The sequence below is a fragment of the Herpailurus yagouaroundi genome, unplaced genomic scaffold (genome assembly GCF_014898765.1).
Source record: "Herpailurus yagouaroundi ecotype Mexico unplaced genomic scaffold, PumYag 162, whole genome shotgun sequence".
NCBI classification, from domain to species: Eukaryota; Metazoa; Chordata; class Mammalia; order Carnivora; family Felidae; genus Herpailurus; species Herpailurus yagouaroundi.
In genome coordinates this window covers 28,245,745-28,266,537 of record NW_024412403.1, presented here as the reverse complement: position 1 = coordinate 28,266,537, position 20,793 = coordinate 28,245,745, and positions in this window count along the sequence as shown.

The following is a 20,793-nucleotide window of genomic DNA, read 5'->3' as shown; positions in this document are numbered from 1 at the left end:
TGAGACACTTGTGAACATGGAAATGTGCCTAACTGGAGGGTGTTATGGTAAGTGAGATAAGTCAGTCAGAGGAAGACAAATATCATAGGGTTTCGCTCATATGTGGAATTTGAGAAACTCAACAGAGGAACATAGGGGAAGGGAAGGAAAAATAAGATAAAAAAAAAAATAGAGAGGGTGGCAAACCATAAGAGATGCTTCAATACAGAGGACAGACTGAGGGTTGCTGGAAGGGGGTGGGTAGAGGGACTAAATGTGTGATGGACATTAAGGAGGGCATTTCTCAGGATGAGCACTGAGTGTCATATGTTACAGATGAATCGTTGGGTTCTACTCCTGAAGCCCAGAGTGTGCTATATGTTAACTGACTTGAATTTTAAAAAATAAAAGTAAAAATAAATAAACACACACTGATAGATCTCTATCAGCCATGCTCTAGAACTGCCCTGGGAAAGTAAGAGACATAGACTCTCTGTTCAGAGAAGACCTCATGGAGGAAATAACATCTAAGGCAAGACCTAAAGAGGGATGGAAGTCAAGAAGACAAAGATAAGCAGGTGGGGAATGTCATAAGCAAAAAATAGAAACCTGGAGAAACATGGCATTTGTGGGGAACTACAAGAGATTCCACGTGGCTGAAGTTTAGCAAGGGCTGGGGGCCAGAAAAGAAGCACGGTAAGAAGGATTCAGAAGCTGGGGGGCTCAGTTTGTTAATCACTGGACACTTAATTTCAGCTCAGGTCTTGATCTCATGGTCATGAGTTCAAACCCTGTATGGGTCTCAATGCCCAGGGTTTAAAAATAAAGTATTTAGAGGCTAAAGGGGTTCTTTAAAGAGTCTGGATTTGGTTTGAAGGCAGGTGTGGGTCATTATAAGTTTCAATCATGGAAATGGCATAATCTGATTTACATTTTAGATGACCACAGTGGTCATCTCCTCAGGCCTCACTCTGCTCATCTATAAAATGGAAATGACATTGTATAATTCACTAAGTAGGAGTGCAGCAATGATTTACTGTGGAAGACACTCCATTAATGAGAAAATGCTCCATGTGCCTCCCTTCCTAAGTGCCCATTGCTATTGGCTTCCTTTTCTTTCCTCTCTCCCCCACAACTCCTGGTCCAATTTAGCTCCACAAAACTCCAGAGCATCACTTCTCTTTCTCTTACGGCCAAAAAACCTGGAGTCTGACTTTGTAGCTACTGTGCTGAGGCAATACTGCATCTGTAAAGCTGCCAACGATCCCCCAGAAATTGAATGTGAATGTCCACCTTCACCCCTCCTGAACCATCCACAGGAAGGTACTTTTCAATAAGAGAAACAAGCAAATAGCCTCAAACAACAAAGATGAGAGACTGTTCTTTCTGGGGTCTAAAATCAAAGTCCATACAGGCACTTCCCAGAGAGCTCTCCTAAGAGCCGGCACAGATTCACTGAAGTTCCTTAGATCAAAAACTAAAGATAAGTGTATGATTGGGGTGAATGAAAAAGATTTGGCCAGGGGAGAGTCATTCTGTCATAAATAAGACTTCATTTCTTACTTAGGTGTTGAGAAAAGTGTCTTGAAGTTTATGCTTTACCTCGATTTACCCAATGTGATTTCCCTCCAGCAGTTAGTAACTCTTTATTAACAACTCTATTGAGATACAATTTACATACGGTATAATTGAACCATTTAAAGTGCATAATGCAATGGTTTTTAGCCTATTCACATACATGTGCAACGACCACCATAGCAATTTTAGAACATATTTAACCTCACAAAGGGAAATTTGACACCACTTAGCTATCACCTCCCTAACCCCTATTGCCTTATTCCTAAGTGACTATTTTCTATTTTTTATTCCACTAATATATTTTCTGTTCTTATATATTTGCCTATCCTGGATATTTCATATAAAAGGAATCATGTAACACATCGTCTTTTGTTTCTGGCTTCTTTCACTTAGGAGTTCATGAAAAATACAATCTTTTCCAGGTTCATCTATATTGCAGCTTGCATCAGAATTTCATTCATTCCTTTTCAAGGGGAAATAATATTCCATTGGATGAATATAACATATTTTGTGTGTCTGTTCATCAGTTGATGAACATTTGGGTTGTCTCCACGTTTTGGCTGTTGTGAATCATGCTACTGTAAACATTCATGTACACGTTTTTGTTTGAGTACCTGCTTTCAATCCTTTGTGGTATGTACCTAAGAGTGGAATTGCTGAGTCATAAGAGGAACAGCCAAACTCATCTTTACACAGTCATGAACAGTTATGAACTCTTAAGAAAATAATTTTAGAGAGTAGGATAAATACTTCCCAACACTCTGAAACAGGACATTCCCTGTTCAGTTTGGCTGAGTACCTGAGTCAAGTCTCCAAAAAGAAGAAATGGTAGGCATGTAATATAAGCATGCAATCATTCTGAACTATTCTGCACTTATGAGGACATCTTCTTATCTATTTTCTTTATCAAAGTGTTTGTAAACTGACCTAGTAAGCAAAATATTGCTTAAAGCCTTGTTTCTGTGGAGAAATGTATTCTGAGTTAAAATTAGAGTTCTAGAAAAATGCATTTGCCTGGTTTCACAGAGCCCCTGGGGCCACTTGACCAGGAAGGCTCACCCCTTTCTCACCCAGCAGCTTCAAGGGACTCTAGCAATCTGGAATTGCAAGGCTGAGTGGGTAGATGGGATTCTTCTTTCTTCATTTTCTTCACAATCTAACAGGCTCTAACTACCCACCACACATATATGTTGAAGTTCATGAACATACATCTAATTCTTGAGGGATTTCCACTTCTCTTTCTTCTCCTTTTTGCATGGGATCACAGACCCTGCATATATCAGAGATACTCGTCAGGCAAGTGTTCAATAACCAGAGAGTTCCCTGATGCCAGGTGAATCCCTTAACTTGAGATTATTCTAGTATGGAAGTTAATAAAGTATAAAAGGGAAATTAATGTCTTCAACTAAAGCAACAACAGCTAACTGGCCGTGAGAGATCATAAGGGGTGATCTAAGAATTCAAGGCCAAGGATTAGGAGTATAGTGAAATCATAAATAAAATAATGGCCTGAGTTTGTAAAAATAAAAAAATAGGTTATGGGGTGAAATGCAGAATAGGTCAGGGTATATGGATCAAGACAGAGGCTATGAATACTAGGGTGCTTGCGGAAGGCAGATGGTTTTCCCAGATCTCTGTCCCCTGATTTATATGCCTTGTGCAATTCCTCCCCCTGTACAGACAGAATCTGTGATTATGATGAGAAACGAATCTCATGATTAGGTTACATTATATGACAAAAGGGAAGGGATTTTACAGATATAATTAAGGTCCTTAATCAGTTGCCTTTGAGTTAATTACCAGGGAAATGATCCTGGGTAGACCTGAACTAATCAAGTGAACCCTTAAGGCTGGCCTTAAGGCAGTAAGTTGTCAAGTGGTGGGAGGGCCTATCAAAGGAGCCCTCTGACCTATAGAACGCCATCCTCTAGGAGCTGAGCGTAACTCCTGGTCGACAGCGTGCAAGAAAATGAGGACCTCAGTTACGCAGTTATAGGAAGATAAATTCTGCCATCAACTAGAGAAAGCCTGGAAGTCAATTTCCTTAGCTGAGCTTCCAGATATGGGTGCAGCCAGCCAAGACTTTCATTCCACCCATGTGAGACACTAAGGAGGGAACCCAACTAAAACCTGCCAGATTCCTGACCCACGGGAACCGGAAGACAGCAAATTAATGTTGTAGGATGCTATGTGCTGTTGCAATTTGTTAGGCAGCGATACAAAATTAATACACTGCCAAAGACCATAGCACATGGGGGCGTGCACACTTTGTGCCCTATGAGAACCTAGTGGTTTTGAAACACTGGGCAGCACCTGACACATATTCTTACTGTTCTATTTGCCTTTGGTACAGTTATCCTTGACTTACGTTTCACGTCTAAATAGCTCTCTGTCTACCTATCTTATATGCACACCTTCTATAATTAAATGTAATAAATGCTTTTTATTCCCACCTTGATGATAATATGATGATCTATACAAAGGATTTGCACGTTAATTTGTTTTGTCCTCTGAGGTAGAGTTCTACCCCAAAGCCTTGCAAATGCTTTTCTGCTTTGAATCCCAAATTGCACTTATAAACACAATAAGAAGTAGAAGAAATTAGAGAGTGGCTACAGCGGGATTTAGAGTTCCTAGGGGAGTGGTAAACCTCACAGAAAATCTGTAGTTTTTCTGCGTAATCACACAGGCCATTTAGATGTGGGTGTTATTGTTTAGTTAGCCCAGAATTATATGGAGGCCTTAAGCAATTTTATTTTGGTGATTTCAGAGTACAGAGCGGCATGTATCTGTGTCATCCGACTGTAGCCTGAATAAAAATACACTGCAAGATAGACACAGAGCCCTCTATTTCAACTGCAGTGCCAGTATCAAAGCTCCCGCGTTTCATCCAAAGACAGATGGACAGCAAATGTCCTTCTGTTATCGGTACACAGCTCAAACCGAATGGGATTTATCAGGATTTTACATCTAATCCTTCTTCTTAAGAGACTCTGGCTGTTAGCTTTGGCAGGCAAGAGAAGGGAACCAGATGCTCGAATGCTGGAGGGCAGAGTTCCTAAGTTAAGGAAGTTTTTTTTAATGGCTTTCGTTTTCTGGTACTTGCGTGTGCCCATCTAAGCATGACCACCTCCAATCAATATCGCTAGATTTGAATTATTAATTGATATAATTAGCCAATCCCTCCCCTTCCAAATAAAACCAAAATATGCCAACTAAGCCTTTAGTAATAGGCATATCTGTGCGTGTTACCCTAGAGAATAAGGCCAGTATTAAAATTTCTAAATAACACTGATTTAAAAAAAATGTATTCAGGAAATAGAACATTTTTATTTTAAAATTTCCATAAAATGCATTGTCCCCTGGCATGAACATCCTGCTTATGAAAGTACTTGCAAAGCCTCCAGCTGTTTCTCTTAATTTTCCCCCCATCAATTCCAACTATCATCTTAAAAAGGCACAATAGGATTTTCCCAAATAATCACCAACACGTGATGAAATTACTCCTTCAGATCTAAAAACTCCAGCAAAGAATTTGTAGGGGATTACTATCTCATTTTGTAATAGTGCTATTCGGATGTAGCTACAACTACCCTACAGTTACAGCAATAATTTTTCGTTGCCACACCTCAGGGGGTATCCAGTTATCTTAACAACTGTCATGAAAGTCTAAAGGAAAAATTAATTTAAATCTGCTCTCATAAAAAAAGTGACTAAAATGTATTCTATTATCCTTAGGAGTTGGAAGGGGAGGAGTCCTCAAATCAGAAATAGAAAAGAAGATACAATAATTGCAAAAGGTCCAGCTGTTCTAGACAAGGGCAGTGACTCCCAAATGGGGCTGTTCACAAAAATTGCTTGGAAACAAGTTTAAAATGCATATTCCCAGGTCCCACACCATACCTTCCGAATCAGAATTTCTGAGGTGGGATAGAGGATCTCCATTCCCAAAGCAATCTTCAGGTATTTCCAATGCAGCTAGTCTATAAACCAGAGTTTAGGAACCACAAAAATTAGGAGATCTATCAATACATCTGATTGATTGACAGAGTATTAACTGTGATGTAATCTTGATAATAAGCTATTCTAACTACTTAAAATTAAAAAGACAGGCTTTTGATCTGAATCTTTGCGTTTAACTTCTCATTCTCCCAAATTATTTCCCAGCGGAATTAGAAAATTGTGGAAAATGTGTTATCAGCTCTGAAAAATCAGAAAAACAAACCAAACTATTGTGGGAAAAATCAAGGCATTTCTGCAAAATATATTGCAAACGAGACTGGACTGGGAGAAGTCCCACTCACTGAACAGACTCAAAACACTCAGCAGCCTCCCGCCTTGTATCCCCACAGGCTTCCCAGCACTCAGTTCCCACCCCAGTCCTGCATCCAGAAGGCCTTCTCCTGCCACAGCCTTCTGCAGGCCAGTTCCATCGAGGACGCAGAATGGTATGGACTTAGCTCTCCGGAGCGTCCACCCTTTCCACCTCTTTGCTGATGCAAGTAAGGATTATATCCATATAAAAAGTCAACAGAGAAACATCGGGAAGACTCTTACTACCCTTCAAGAAATCAAGGGATCCCTGGTGATTTACGATAAAAAAGAAACTAGTGAAGGCATTGAAGAAGAAATTTGCCAGCAATGGTACTGTAATTGAGCATCCAGAAGACAGAGAAGTGATTCCGCTACAGGGTGACCAGAGCAAGAACATATGCCAGTTCCTCCTAGAGATTGGACTGGTAAAGGACAGCCAGCTGACCGTTCATGGGTTTAAGTGCTTTTGGCTCACTGAAACTTAAGTGAGGATTTCCTTGCCATGAGAATTTCCCTTCTGGCCCTTGTCAAGTTTAAAAACCTCACAGCTTGTATAATGTAACCATTTGGGGTCTGCTTGTAACTTGGACTGGTGTAACTCCTTCATGCAATAAACTGAAAAGAGAAAACAACAGTAACGCCACAACTGGATTGGGAGAATTGCTGGCCAACCCACAATTCACAAACCAAACCCTAAGCACAGAGCGGCACTGCCCAGAGCAAAAATGGGCATTGGGACAATGATAGGTTTGGGGAGGGCGTTGCAAATCTACAGCTAACAAGGGTGAGATTACTCTGCATAATTTGCTCCTGTCTTACCCTTGAACTATAGAGTAAGCCAAGTAGAATAGGGGCAGTGCCACAGCTGGCCTCTAAAGAGACAGGCTGTGCCAGTTAGAGAAGAGGGACATTATCCCCGCAAACAAAGAGGGAATAGACTCTCTTTGGCATAGGGGCAAAACTTCCTGATGTGACTGTCCCGGATTTAATTCACACCCTGCCCTTCAGAGGTAATTGCCCTGTAATTAGATTATATAAAACTGTTAACCCTACCTTCATTTTTCTTTCCCCTTCCTTCCTTCCTTCCTTCCTTCCTTCTTTTCTCTTTCTCTTTCTTTCCTTCCCTTCCCTTCTTCCCTCTTTCCTCTCCCCCTTTTTCCCCCCCCCTTTTTTTTTGATTTATAACAAAACAGTCTTTGAGAACGATCACATAAATCCCCAAATAAGGACAACCTTATAATCTCATCCATCTTTCTTTTCCAATCACTCCCTCATCCCCTTCCCCACCCACGCATGCTTATTCCTAAGGAGAAGCAAAGATAAACTTATAATATAAAGATTAAGTGGTTTAAAAGAAGGCAATCAAGCTGAGTAGGCACAAGAAAATGTGCCCTTTAAAAATGGCTTTATTGGGGTGCCTGGGTGTCGCAGTCAGATAAGCATCAATGACCATGAGCTCAGGTCATGATCTCACGGTTCCTGGGTTCAAGACCCACGTCAGGCACTGCACGACATGGAGCCTGCTTTTATTCTGTCTGTCTCTCTCTCTCTCTCTCTCTCTCTCCCCTTCCCCCACTCACACTCTTCTCTCTCTCTCTCTCTCAAATAAACATTAAAAAAATATTAGTTTAAAAATGGCTTTATTAGTGCAAGTCAAGGAAAACTATAGAAAATCTCTAATGTGTAATTTTCTAAAAGATTCAAGAAGATATTTTATCTACTTAGCAAAAACATGAAGTTATTTTTTTTAAAGGTATAATCTGGGGCCAGGAAAAATTGCTTTGAGATGAAAAATATTACCATTAATTTTTTTCTTTTTATCTTTTTAACATTTTATTTTATTTTTGAGAAACAGAGAGAGACAGAATGCAAGCTGGGGAGGGGAAGAGAGAGAGGGAGACTCAGAATCTGAAGCAGGCTCCAGGCTCTGAGCTGTCAGCTCAGAGTCCAATGTGGGGCTTGAACCCACAAACCGCGAAATCATAACCTGAGCCAAAGTTGGACACTTAACCGACTGAGCCACCCAGGCACCCTGACTATTAAATTTTCTAACGCAGAGGATTCATGAACACAAGATGAAATTCTGTAGAGTATGAATTAATAGACCAAAAAAATAAGCTCAAGAAATTCTTCCAGTTCTAGGAAAAGTAGAAAATTTTGCCAGAAAAGTTTAAAACTTTACAAGACAGATCCAGGAAAGCTAAAATAAATTTTATAAGAAGTCTAAAAGGGAAGAATTTAACAGATGGAGCAGCAAAAGTAAAAAAGGGAAACAAAGAATGGGTGGCAATGGTCAAAAGGTACCAACCTCCTGTCATAAAATAAATGTCAGTCATAAGAAAGAAATGTGCATCATGGTGACTATAGTTAATAATACTGTATTGTTTATTTGAAAGTTGTTATGGTTAGATCTTACACGTTCTCATCACAAGAAAAAAAAATTATAGGGCATCAGTGGCTCACTCAGTTAAGCAACCAACTCTTGGTTTCAGCTCACGTCACGATCTCACAGTTTGTGAGTTCAAGTCACACATTGGGCTCTGTGCTAATAGTGTGGAGCCTGCTTGGGATTCTCTCTCTCCCACTCTCTCTCTGCTCCTCTTGTGCTCACCTTCTCTCTCTCAATAAATAAATAAATAAACATTAAAAAAGAAAAAAATGTGTAACTATGTATGGTGATGAATGTTAAAAGGGGTAAGTGTAGTGATCATTTTGAGATATATGCATATGTCAAATCAGTATGTTGTACCCTTGAAACTAATGTAATGTTATCTGTCAAAACAAGGTAGATAAGATATGATATGTCTATATGTACATCAAACCTAGGTGATCATGGCATAACAATAAAACATTTATAATACAACAGTGAAGAACATCTTTGTGGCTTTATAATGAACAAGATTTTTAAACAAGAAATGAAAGAATCTCTTCAAAGGAAAAAAAAAAGTGATACATTGGATAATATTAAGATTATAGAACTATGATCATCAAAGAGGTACCATTGAGATAATGAACAAAAAACCTACACAAGATACTCATGATACACGTATATAACAAAGATCTCATATCCAGAGAAAATAACTTTTAAAACTCAATGAGACTTAACAGTCACTTAGCAAAAGAAGATACCTAAATAGCCAATAAACTATGAAAAATACTAACTTTGTTAATATTCAGAAAAATGCAAGTTAAACTTGTGATAAGAGACCATTTCACACTTAGCAGAATGGCTAAAATTAAAAAGGACAATTAATACCAAAATTTGACAAGATTGTAGAGCAAAACAAATATCCCAACCATTACTGGTGGGAGTGAAACTGGCACAATTCATTTGGAAAACTGGTTGGTAGTATCCACTAATGCTGAATATGTATATTCCAAGTATATTTCCAATGAAAAGTCATCTATATGTTCACTAAAAAGTGTAATAACACTATTTAAGAAACTCTGTAATTAGAAAGATCCCCCCAAAAAAAAAATGATCCAAATGTCCATCAACAGTAGAATAGAGAAGTACATTGTGATGTATTCGCAGAATGGAATATTGTACAACAATGAGAATGAATAAATTATAACTGCACATAAAAATATTGCCAAAGCTCACAAATAATTGTTGAGCCAAAGAAGTCACACAAAAAGACCATAAACTGTATGTTTCCATTTATATAGAGTACAAAAAAGGAAAAATTAATCTTTGCTGTTAAAAGTTAAGATATGAGTTACTGACGAGAGGGTTGTCACTAGAATGGAGGGTTCTGGGAAGCTGGGTGTATCTATTTCTTGATCTACATGGAGGTCACACCGGTTTATTTAGTTGTGTCTGCTTATATGAGCATGTGCAGTTTGTAAGAATTCACTGAGCTTTACAGCCACAGCATGTGCCCTTTTCTTTAGGCACTGACTGCGTGGAACCTGCTTGGGGTTCTCTGTCTCCCTCTCTCTCTGTCCCTCCTCTGCTCATGCTCTGTCTCTAAAAATAAAGAAATAAACATTTTAAAAATAAAGTAAAAGTAACAACAAAATGAAACTAAGAAGTAGAGCAGAAAAGTGGAGTTAATAAAAATTAAAAGCCATAATTAAATTAGTTATAAAATATTAAAAGGCAAAATTGATCAATAAATCCAAGCCTTAGATTTTTGAAAAAACAAAAAGATAAACAAAGTTTTAGAAATGCAAAATGAGAAAAAAACAAAAATAAAAAGTGGAAGAAGAGGCAAAACCAAAATTTGAAACATGTCAAGGGAGACAGAGATCAGGTTTTATTACAGATCAGGTTTTTTCAGCTTTGGCACTATTTACCTTTGGGCCAGGCAATTCCTTGTTATAGAAGGGTCTGTCTTCTGCATTGTAGGATGTTTAACAGCATCCCTGGAGCCTACCACTTAGATGCCAGTAGTATGCCCACGCCCAGCTATGACATTCAAAAATCTTCATATATTACCAAATGTCCCCTGAGAAGGAGGTCACCCCAGTTAAGAAGCATTGCCATAAATCACATTGTTAAAGAATGTACAACTCTATGTTAAAAACATTGAACATCTGTATGAAAAAACTATTTTCTAGGAAAATATGCATTATGAAAAATTGATTGAAAATGTGGTAGAAAAGCTCGATAAACAAATAACAAAGACATTGAAATGTTTATTAAGTTCTCATTATCAAATTATGCAAATCCTGCACTTTCTATACTGTTACATTAATTTGTCTGCCTATTCATTCCCTGGTAATTATGGTAACAGACAATTCCTTTCAAACTTCTAAGAACTAAACCATTCATCTCCTATTTAAAATATTATAAAGAGGAGCCATGCAATAGAAATATACAGAAAGATACATACAGGATGCCCCTTTCTTCCAGGTATAGGTAGGGCACCTCTCAAATGAAGTGTATGACCTGTTCCAGGGGAGAAGGGCAAGACTGTGGGAGGTCACGGTGACCTTCCTGCTTCTGCCATTTTCTCAAACTTGTTGAGCTTCAAGTATTCAATATGCCAAGGTGCCATATTTTGGAGCAGTCTGTCCTGAACTCCATCAAAACCATTTTATTCAAACTTCTAAATAGCCTATCCAGCTAAACTTTGAGTTAAGGGAATGAATGATCAAGGAGAAAAACAAAAAGGTATCCTGACGCTAAAAGTAAATCCTTACGAAAGTGAAAGCATATAATCACACTTACACTTCTTTCTCTTCCAATAAGCTTCTATGTATTCCACCACAGCAAGCATGTACAATACAGACTTGTTCTTTAAAAGCAGGAGACCTACTTCTCTGCAAACACTGGTTTACAGACTTATTTTCTTGACTAAAAAGTCAGCTCCATGAATTGTAGGAGCTTAATAAAAAAGCACTCAGTGTGAGCTCCCTGGGGACAACAACTGTGTCTTATTCAGTGATGTTTTCCAAGAGCCTTTGGAATAGTATGCAGGCACGATTGCCTACATTTAACTGAGAATATATTCCATAAAGACCAACGGGCACGTGTTCTCTCAATGTCCATCCACATGACAAAACTGTGGGAAGAATAACATCTCAAAATTGCTCATTTGGTGGTTTTTCTTGGTACACGAAAGGACAAGAGCCTAAAAATACACTCTCTCCTCTGAATGCTATTTGCCTCAGGTCAATAATGTGCAGAAAATACAATCACAGGACAAATGAATGTAGTCTTGCCTCCAACCACAGCACAAAAGGAAGCGAAGGATATGACTTTTGTCAAATGTTCTCAGTTAAGATGCATTGCTCTTAGGGAGCTTTCTCTGGTGCCTTCTGTGGTTGTTTCTATTATATTCTAGCAACTGCTAAGATTGAGATGTTCTAAAGTGAAAGAGAATGTTTAGGAAACATGGGCCTTATGATTTGTTAACTTATTAAAATGCATTGTTTCTTCTGGACAAAACAAAATGAGGACTCTTAATACACTCCCAATATTTTTTAAGTTTTGCAGTTCATTTGCCAGATTGTAGAATATTCCAGATTCAGATCCTTCCTCACTTCTTACTCCAGGCTGGACTTTAACCTGAGGCCTAGTTGAAATGGTTAATTGCCTTAGAAGGCTGGTTAGTTTTAATGTTTATTAAATACCAAATAAAAGTGAATTATTCTGCTACATGCTTTACATATTCTACCCAAATGCCCTTAAATAACCCTTCTGAGGCATATGTTTTTTTTTTTTTTTAATGTTCATTTATTTATTTTGAGAGAGAGAGAGAGAGCAAGCTGGGGAGGGGCAGAGAGACAGGGAGGGAAAGAACTCCAAGCAGGCTCTGCACTGTCAGCACAGAGCCCGACTCGGGTCTCCATCTCATGAACTATGAGATCATGACCTGAGCCCAAATCAAGAGTGAGATGCTTAACCAACTGAGCCATCCAGGCTCCCTGGCTTATGTTTTCATTCCTATTTGTAACTGAGGAAACTAAAAGCTAAGAGACCATATAACTGCCCCTACCCCACCCTTAGCCAAACAATTCTAAAGTTGCATGTTGGAAGCCCCGTCAGAGTTCATGATCCTTCCATTGTACCAGACCTACCTCCATGTTGATCCAACCCATGGTAGTTTCAAATGTCATCCTCTTTATAAAATATGGTCAAACTAGGTGTTGCTCCCCCCACCTCCACCTCCTCACCCACTCCCGTGCCCAACAAGAATTCCAGAGTATGAAAGTTGTTGCCGTATTCCTTCAATCCCCCAAGTGAACCAACCTGAAACAAGTACAGCCAAAAGCAGCTGGATATAGTGGGAAGCTCTGTGCCAGCTGAGGAATTACATGACCTAGTTGCATCCACCCCAGGCTTAACTGGCTGTGTGCACTGTGCCCAACTGCTTAACATTCTTAGCCTCACATTCTTCATCTATAAATGAGAAGGTTAACCATCCAGTTCCGTACAATATTATAATTTGATTTATAACTGCATTTCTATGAGAGTAGGTATATTTTGTGAGTTTCCTTTAAGTTAGAATCTAATTAGTAAATTACAGGGTAGGGACATTTCCCATAACCTTAAAAAAGGAAATCGTAGTCTCTCAACTATACTCTAATGTCATTTAGATTATGTTCCTCCAAAATCCCTTTTTTAAAAGAATGTCATTATTTTTAAAGACCTCATTAACATGTTTTTGTTTATTATTTGGCATTTAAAATGAGCTGTTCCTATATTGAAATTCCTATATTCAAAGCCTACCAGAAGAGAGTGGATTCCTTAAGATGTTCCAAGTACCAGAGCACTTGGAATCAGACAAGAATAAATCGGGAATGACAGATAGTGCTGACCGTGGTGCATTTCGTGGTAAGAATGGTAAGGACTCAGCAGCTCCCCATTAAATTAATGAGAAACCCCAGCCTTTTTGGCCAGTGGGAGTAAGCAAGATAATGGAGACATCTGAACACCTTTCTACCACCCTGGGAATGAAAGGCAAGTTTGAAAGGACAACCAATTCAGTTAAGTGTTTGGCTTTCCTCACGGTTATCCCCTAGATCGGGCTGTTACTCCATTATTCCCTCAGTTTGGTTTTCAAAATCAGCAGCCACTGAAAAAGCCTTTTAGAGGTATTTTATGTGTTTGAACCCTTGTCTCCTGAATAAATGAGAAATACAAAGACCAGGAATCCCTCCGGGTTTCTAACACCGTCCAATGAAAGTATCCTTTTAATTTGGCTTCCTGAAGCGGGACCTTCATGTTATGGTCTGCTTGCTTTTCCCATCAGTGACTCCTTGGGCTGCTGTGTAAAAGAAGGTACAGCAATTAGTTAAAGATAAATAAATAAGCTGAATCTAATTATGGGGTTTTTCTTGAGGCAGAATGCAAAAATCAAAGAAATACTGGATTAGGAATTAGGCGACTTTTGCTTCTAACAAGCTGTGCAGCGGCCAGGAACGATGCATTCACTCTCTAACGCTTCAGTCTCATCCTTGGTAAAAGAACTGATTGGAAAATATGCTGTGTCAGTTTTCCAGCATTTTGAAATAGACTGCCTCTTTGAAAAGGAAGAAAGATATGGCGAATGAGTAGGTAGCTGATACTGCTGTTGAAAACAAATATTCCATGGTTTATCTTTTTTTGGACACAGATCCTCACCTGTAAATGGGAATAGTATTCTATACTATCTATCTTCCCACTGAACACAAATTAACAATCCGTGAAAGTTCCGTTTGTGTTTCGAAGAGCAGGCAGAGAACCTTCCTCACTTCCCGCTATTAGTACTCTTTGCCTTGACTTGCATCACCTGTGTAGTCAACATTGATCAACTAGTCTGGGTACAATTTGTTTCTTTTTTGACTTACTTCAGTCCATAATGTAATTCCCTTGGACCTCAAGAAAAAAAGTCCTTAGACATCACCTTGGAAGAGTTTATTTCCCATAACCTTTTTAGAGATAGACCACAGGGGCACCTGAGTGGCTCAGTCAGTTAGGCGTCTCATTCTTGATTTCGGCTCAGGTCATGATCTCACGATCCTCAGATCAAGACCTGCCTCGTGCTCCACGCCAAGCATGGAGCCTGCTTAGGATCCCCTCCCTGCCCCTACCCTGCTTGTGCTTGCTCTTTCTCTCTCTCTCTCTCTCTTTTTCAATATTAAATGATTAAATAATTAAATAAATACTTAAAATAGTAAATAAATTAATAAGTAAATGAAGGTAGATCATGTAGTGACTGTATTTGCATTTAGTACATTAACCTATGTCTTTTCTAATTCCTTAGACTACCTTGTCGTGTCACGTCAATACACATGAACATGTTATGGAAGGAAGTTTCAAAAGAGCTGTTACACACTGAAGATAACTGATAGGTTTGGATAAAAGTTCCAGATTATGAAAAGCTGCAGCATTAACATTTCCAGGAGGAAACACACAAGGGCTTGCTAGACATGTGTGTTCTATAGACTTCGGCGAGATCTCTAACCCGAGGAATATAAATCAAACTTTATTATTCAAAGTTCTCTTCTGGTTTTTATAAAAGTCTGTGAAGAAGAAAAACAGCAACCTTGAAGACCTACTATTTATCAAGCACTTTACGTGCTTTTGGTTGTTTTATCTCATATTAACCCTAAAAGTGTTAAGAGTTCTGATTTACAAATAAAGAAACTGAGACTAAGTAATACTAAGTATTGCATGCATGGCCTTATAGCTGTTAAACAGCAAAATCAGCATTCCCACTCTGGTCTTTACGCCTCTGAAAATGATGTTCCTTCACTGTATATCACTGCTTCTCTTGCAAAAAAAACCATCTGATAGTCCCCTTCTCTCTGTCCTTTGTACTTGTCTTTTTCTTTAAGCTCAAGGTGAAGGCTTTTCTATTTCAACTGTTTCCTGCCTGCCAAGATTCTGAATCTAATAATAAAATATTTTATTATTAAAGGCAGCATTTTTGAAGAACTATATGGCCTAAGCCCTTTGCAAACATCCTCGTATTTAATACATGAGAGGGGCAGATGCTTTAATAGGTGTTTGTTTACAGATTTGAAAACAAAGGTTTAAGGAGGATTGGCAATTTGCCTAAAATAAAATTGTTGGTTATTTCTAAAGAAGAAAATCAATCTCATATCTGTCTCATTATAAAGCATGTGCTGTTGGCCACTATGAAGAAATGTAGGACTGAGGAAGAAAATATATGACAAAATTTCTTTGATTTCAAGTAGGAATGATTTAATTATATTCAATTCATACTTTAAAAAAAAGATTTGGTTGTTGATCTTTATTCTAAAAAGTCTTTAATTTCTTCTTCTTCAAAATCTACTTGTTCTACACCTAGGAGAAACAAAAACAAAAGAATGACGAAACCAGAAAAATGCTACTGAAATTATGATAAACCACTGCCATCCAGTGGCCATCGAGGGAAACACATGGCAAATGTTCCATGGCTGCAAAGGCCCATTACCGCAATTATTTAAATATGAAATGAAATGTTGAGGTTGAAGGGAAATGCTTGGTAGTAAAGTTAGAACTTATTATTTACCCTGCACCTGAACCACCTCAAAGTGAATTAAGTGACTCTGTGTGAAGCATGATACAAATGTTAGCGTTAGAGCCCTTTGAACAATTTTAAAACATGAATAAAAAAAAATGAGCACACCTCTGCAATTGTGAATGTCTCTTTGAGTTTTGTAAACTTTTTGATTCAACACAATTTGGGGTTAGCTTACACGTTTCAAAATCATTTTTGAAATCGCCTATGTGAATGCAGTGCTGATGTCTTGGTGATCGATGGGCACACACTGTGCAAAACCATCCGGTCACTGGTTCTCAGAGCATGGACAGTAGTGTTGAACACAGCACCTTGAATTTTTTATCACATGTAGATTAATGCACACACTTCATTTTGCATTATTGGTTGGCTTTGTTTTACTTGTCTGTTCAGACATTTTTTTTTATTCGTTGGTTTTCCACCAGTACCAACCACGACAATCCACAAGGAAGGACAGAAACCACAGCTTTTGGATTCAAATGTCTCAAAGCATGAGTTGGAGGAACATTTGATGGCTCACGTAGCAAATGTTTGTTGAGTTCTGGTGAGGTGCTGCAGGTACAGTAAATGCCACAGGTTCTTGCCTTCAAAGTGATTACTGTTCACTACAGAAAACAGAAACACAGACAGACACAGTGCAACATTTGCAATGTGAGGAATAGTCATGTGACAGGGTCTCCCTCTTTTTTAAGTTTATTTTTTTTAAGAGAGAGAGGGAGGGGCAGAGAAACCAAAGCAGGCTCCTCCCAGAAGTCTCAGATACTGAGTGGACTGAGATACTTAATGGCACTAGGTGCCCCCGGTGTCTCCCTATTCATGTGAGTGTCTCAAGAGGCCAGCAAGTGCTTCACACATGGTAAAGACCCAATTATTGATGCATGAATGAATGGAGTAGTACAAGGTGTCACAAGACACAGAGTCACAAATTAAGAGGCTGCAAGAGTCTGTCTGGAGGAAGAAACTGGACTAAGGTGTGACTAGGCACGAGCAGTCAACAGAGTGAGGCGGAGTAATGTGTTTCAGACAGAGATCAGTGGGTAGAAAGGTCTGGAGAGGACCCTAGAGTTATGCAATTCAAGTCATTTGAAAAGTAAGGATATTACATGTAAGTGACTTGCCAAAAATCACATGACGGGCAGTGTCACAACCGAATTTACACTGGTGTATAGATTCCCTCTCTAATCTACTTTGTTGCAGACCAGTGAATGAATTTTTTCAGGGGGAAAAAGGAATGAGCTTCATATGGCATGCTAGTGAGAAAGGCGATAAAGGGCCTAATGAGAAAGACAAGTTGAAGGAAGAATCCTCAGCACTCAACTAACGATTGGACACGGACGGACACTTAGAATATTCAGCTTACAAGAGACAGAGCAATGAGGAGAAGCAAAGTGGACGATCAGCTGAACCTTGAGAGCATCCTGTCTGTTAGGGATACACCAATTCATTAATGCTACTACTGTGAATGAGAATGAGAACCACCAGGAGGGGAACAGACCTGGAGGGTAATATCGCCAAAGGGTTGAGGAAAAGCCCCTGAGGCATAATGCATTACAGGCAATATTGGCTCAAGACAAACCTATTGAGGGCCTACAACACAACGCCACTATCAGAGAAGCAAAGAAAGTGGAAGAAATGATTCCTCCTTTCAAGTCACATATTCAGTTTGAAGATTTTTCTTTAAATACCTGCAGAAATGGGCTATAAAAAAAAAAAAAAAATCCCAAGGCAGCAATGGCCCAACCAGGGTGACATCACTGTGCACGTGCACTGGCCTTACTCTAAAGAAGCCCGTGTTCTAGTTCTGGCTCTGCTCCCACAAAGCTGCCGATCCAGGCCACTGTGGACTCCGCTGTGAATGGTTGTCTTACATTAGTATTGTTGTTGTGAGAACTTCTGGCTAATGAAAGGGAAATCTCTCTCTCTCTTTTTTTTTTTTAATGTTTATTCATTTGAGAGAGAAAGAGTGAGAGAGAGAATCCCAAGCAGCCTCTGTGCTGTGAGTGCGGAGCCTGACCCGGAACTCAATCCCACTCCACCGTGAGATCATGAGCCAAAAGCAAGAGTTGGACGTTTAACCCACTGAGCCACCCAGGTGCCCCTGAAAGTGAAATATCTTGAAGTATAATAGGTCTTATTAAAGTTCTCACAAAAATCAAGGGGCCTGGGTCAGTGTGAAGCCTGCTTGGGATTCTCCGTCTCCCTCTCTCTCTGTCCCTCCCCTGCCTGTGCTCTCTCTCTCTCAAAATAAATAAATAAACATAAAAAATAAATAAATAAATAAAATAGATTTCTCCCAAAATAGCCAATCTGGCAACTGAGAGAGCTGCCATCCCTTGATCTCTCTGAGCTTCGGGTTCTTTGCCTCTAATACGAATGGGTTAGTCTTTCAATGACCTCTGTCAATCCTCTTTTGACTTAATATGTTAATATTGTACAGATGCTTTCCCTAGCTGTGGAGAGAAGGTAAATGGAGAAAAAGATGAACATACTTTTTGTAGCTCCTGACCAGACTAAATGTGGGTCTTCAAAGCCTGTTCCCTTGGTCAGATGTGACCACCTGATCATCTGCACTGACTTCTCACAGCCAGCCTGCACCTTGAGCCCTGGCGATTGGTTAAACATAGTACTTCAGAGGCTGGTCCTCCCACTGTGGCTCCTCCTCCCTAATCATGTCTTGTAATTAGCATCCATATCCTAATTGGCGACTTGCCTTTTACTCTGACATTTGTGGACTGCAATTCTTATTCCAACACTTGGTTGAGAGAATAGCTTGTGCACAGATGGCATTAGAAGCTCTTCTTGGCTGAAGGTAGGGAATTCTTAGAAAAAAAAAAATTTGATAGAAGTAATTAAGGACAGGCCAGGGAGTTAAGGTTTATTTAATATACAACTTGGACCCTCAGGAGATATTTGTAGTAATCGCTAAGGGATTTTGTGATGATCACACAGCCTTATGTAAGAGGGTGTGTGCGAGATGCACTGAAATGTAAAAATGCTAACAAGTGGGAGGTTTTTGCTCTGAAGTTTTACAATATGATGGTCAGTGACGTGGCTGAAAACCAAAAGAGCTCCACACAATAAGTGGTAAGCCAGGCTGATGACTTTGTGTTGTCAAGAAGAATTCAAAACAATTCCAAGGTTGGGAATCTGAACACCTAGAAACGAAGGTATGACTAACAGAAATAAGGGGGCTCTTTTAAAAATGATGGTGATTGGGGCACCTGGGTGACTCAGTCGGTTAAGCTTTTGACTCTTGATTTTGGCTCAGGTCATGATATTGCAGTTCGTGAGATCAAGCTCCTCTTGGGGCTCTGTGCTGACTGCATGGAGCCTGCTTGGGATTTTCTCTCTGCCCCTCCCCTGCTTTCACTCTCTCTCTCAAAATAAGCAAAGAAACTTAAAAAAAAAAAAATGATGGTGATTATCTCAGTTTCAGACTTAGAAAGTCTCAGGCAAGAGACAGACAATAACCTGAATATGAGCTCAGAAAAGGTTGAGGCGTGAACTACAGCAGGAGCTAGAAGGTTCAAGGCAAAAACAGTGTCTATTTTTTGTATAACTTTGGAGAAAAGTCTGTTGTTGGTAACCATGGAAAGTAAGTCTTCTATCTAGAGACTGACTCAAGACTCAACTGGTTATTAAGAAAGTCCACATAGGAGGACTTGAAAAGTCAAACAGAGAGATTAGAAAACACATCATCAGGGGCGCCTGGGTGGCGCAGTCTGTTAAGCGTCCGACTTCAGCCAGGTCACAATCTCGCGGTCCATGAGTTCGAGCCCCGTGTCGGGCTCTGGGCTGATGGCTCAGAGCCTGGAGCCTGTTTCCGATTCTGTGTCTCCCTCTCTCTCTGCCCCTCCCCCGTTCATGCTCTCTCTCTGTCCCAAAAATAAAATAAAACGTTGAAAAAAAAATTTTTTTTTGAAAAAAAAAAAAAAAGAAAACACATCATCAGGTTAAGGAGTAGCGCCCATGTGGTGGACAAGAGAGTGAGACCTGGGAGGAGAAAAAAGATTAACTATGACCCACGCTTGACTATCAACATCTGGTTCTGGTGGCTTAGATGTATTCTTCAACACAAATTGTATTAACTTTAGCTAATATTTATTAAGGGATCATTCTGAGCCAGAATTCTACATGTTTTATATCTATTATCTCATTTAATCATTATGCCATTTTACGGATAAAGGAAACTAAAAGGAGTTGTACAGAAAATAGTTAACATAACAAGCCGGTTATTTTCTGAAAAGGCTCTTGACTGGCATCTGGAAACTGCTGTTTTGAAGGGTTCCCACCATTCCCAGAACTGGTAAGAGCGGCTCACTCTGCCTAACTACTTACACAAACAGTCTGGCTTTTGATGAACACCTGCTTTCCTTCTGGGAGCCTAGAATTTTAGCAGATGCTAGGGAGAAGGTGCCTACATGATCAGCCCCTAATATAAACCCTGAGCAAGGGTTCTCTAAGGAGCTTCCGTATTTGACAAGATTTCACATGTATTGTCCCAACTAGTTCCTTGCAGGAATTATGTACATCCCGTGTGACTCCCCTGGGAGAGGACCTTTGGAAGTCTGCACCTGGTTTCCTCCAGACTTTTGTCCCAGATGCCTTTTCTCTTCACTGATTATGCGAATCACTTCCCTTCACTGCAATAAATCATACCTGTGAATACAGCTATATGCTGAATCCTGTAAGCCCTTCAGGAGAAATGACGTGACAGTGGTATGTGACCCTTCAAACTTGTTTGGTTAGGAGAGAGAAGGGGCAAGTGGTGAGTGATAAGCTGAAAATGTATAACCTAACTCCTGGATAAAATACAACCCTCTTTCCCTTACAAATTCTGTTTTGCTGAGTTTTGCCTTATGAGAGGAGAATGAGAAACTGGTTTCTGGAGGGCATTGGTCTTACAAAGGAAAAGTGTCACCTAATGCAGTGATTCTCAAACTTTAGATACATCAGAATCACC